This window comes from Triticum aestivum, chromosome 2D (assembly GCF_018294505.1).
Source record: "Triticum aestivum cultivar Chinese Spring chromosome 2D, IWGSC CS RefSeq v2.1, whole genome shotgun sequence".
In the NCBI taxonomy this organism is placed as follows: domain Eukaryota; kingdom Viridiplantae; phylum Streptophyta; class Magnoliopsida; order Poales; family Poaceae; genus Triticum; species Triticum aestivum.
This window is the reverse complement of record NC_057799.1, coordinates 216,417,418-216,419,392: the sequence shown is the minus strand read 5'-3', so window position 1 is coordinate 216,419,392 and position 1,975 is coordinate 216,417,418. Positions and strand designations below refer to the sequence as shown.

Here is a 1,975-nt window from a genome sequence, read left to right as displayed (position 1 = left end):
CCATGTTTATCGGACCGCTGGTCTTTCTCACAACATCCTGATCCTTGTATAGCGCACATTCCCCGTTTTTACTATATACGACCTCATATACAAGCAGGACTAATTTTTTAGATTAACGGCTCGTGTCCACTATGGCGTGATATGTTAATCTTGTCAAAAAGATCTCACCGAGAATAGCTTCAATGAAATATCAACGAGTAATCTTCTCTTAAAAGACGACTTCTACATTGTTTCTCATACAAGGGCTTTTGAGACATCTTACATTATTTTTAAGATCACTATTACACAACCGAACCTAATTAAGTGCCAGAGCACTTATTAATGCCGCAACATGTATGACTTTCATTCTCCTTCATGCTTTGATTGGCTGGATACTATGAACCAAAATTAGATATAATTTAATGTGATATAACCGATATTTGCCCATTTTCAAAGCAAAAGGGCATACAAGCTGAAAATTTTAGATTTTTGAAAAAATGAGAAAGGAAAAGTACTACTAGCATGTCATGTTGTTTAAGCCAGTGGTACAAAAACTGATAACATCAAATGTCTTGTGTGTCGGATGCATCTGAATATCGAGATGAGAACGGATTGACATTGTGATTCGGTGTTTCTCCTTTTTTTTTACTGAATAATTATTTTCAGCTTTTGAGTCACAATGTACGGGAACCAGCTGGTAGACATGGGCCCCGTCGTGTCAGGCGCGCCGACCAACCTGTTCCTCATATGGTACGGCCGGTGGGAGGCCCCGGCTGTGCTCCGCGACTTTCTCGCCTCCCTCTCCGCTCCGGCGCCGTTCCCCGCCGTCTCCGACTGGTGGGCCCGCACGTCGCGGCTCTACACGGACCAATCCGGCGCCAATGTCACCGCCACATTCGCCATCGCCGGGGAGCACTCCGACGCCGTGTACTCCCACGGCGCCTCCCTGAAGCGGATCAACATGCAGTCCATCATCCGCACCGCCGTGGTCGCGTACCCGGACCCTCTGCCGCTCGACCCGTACAACGGCGTGTACCTGGTGCTCTCCTCACCGGACGTGCAGGTGGAGGAGTTCTGCCGCGCCATGTGCGGCTTCCACTATTTCACCTTCGCGTCCGTGGTCGGGGTCACCGTACCGTACGCGTGGGTCGGGAACAGCGGCTCGCAGTGCCCAGGGAGGTGTGCGTATCCGTTCGCCGCGCCGGAGTACGGCGCCAGCGGGCAGGGGGTGCTGCGGCCGCCGAACGGCGACCCCGGGGTGGACGGGATGGTGATCGTGCTGGGGCACGAGCTTGCGGAGCTGGCCACCAACCCGCTGGTGAACGCGTGGTACGCCGGTGACACGCCAACGGCGCCCACGGAGATCGCCGACCTCTGTCTCGGGGTCTACGGCGACGGCGGTGGAGCAGGCGGGTTCGTCGGGAATGTCTCCCACGCAGCCGACGGCAGCTCCTACAACGTGAACTGCGTCAACGGCCGGCGGTTCCTTCCTGGTGCAGTGGCTCTGGAACCCCGTCCTCGGCGCGTGCTACGGACCCAACTCCAGCAACTGAAGCCGCTCTTCTCTTCCCCGGATCCGTGGCTTCTCTCAGTTGATGCCATTGCGCTGGATGGCGTTGCAGAGGCAGATGGCAAGTCCATGGATGGATGGGTACGGCATGGCATGATAACCAGATACTGAATGTCTGAAATGTCATTCAGACTCGATCTGTTCCTTATTTGTTGGCCCAGGGTTTGCGATAGGTTTATGGATTTTGATAGATTTGTATCTGTCAAGGACAAGATGAATTTTTTTGCAGGAAGAAAACAAATTAGGATGCGTTTGTAACATATTTTCAGTTCAGCATAAATATGATCAAGTTAGAGTAATGTACTGTCAGGACGTACATTTAGTTTCCAAGTTCATACTTTCGTCGTTGCTCATACAGACTGACAAAGTGTTTCTTGCTTTTGACTTTCCTTTCATCATCGAAATCTCTGCATCTTGGTCTCCGTT

At 51.5% G+C, this 1,975-nt stretch overlaps 1 pseudogene; it reads left to right on the top strand.

The window, feature by feature from the left end:
• The first annotated feature begins 643 nt into the window (after nt 1-643).
• On the top strand, nt 644-1,647 carry LOC123049198 (protein EXORDIUM-like 5; annotated as a pseudogene).
• Nucleotides 1,648-1,975: the final 328 nt, after the last annotated feature.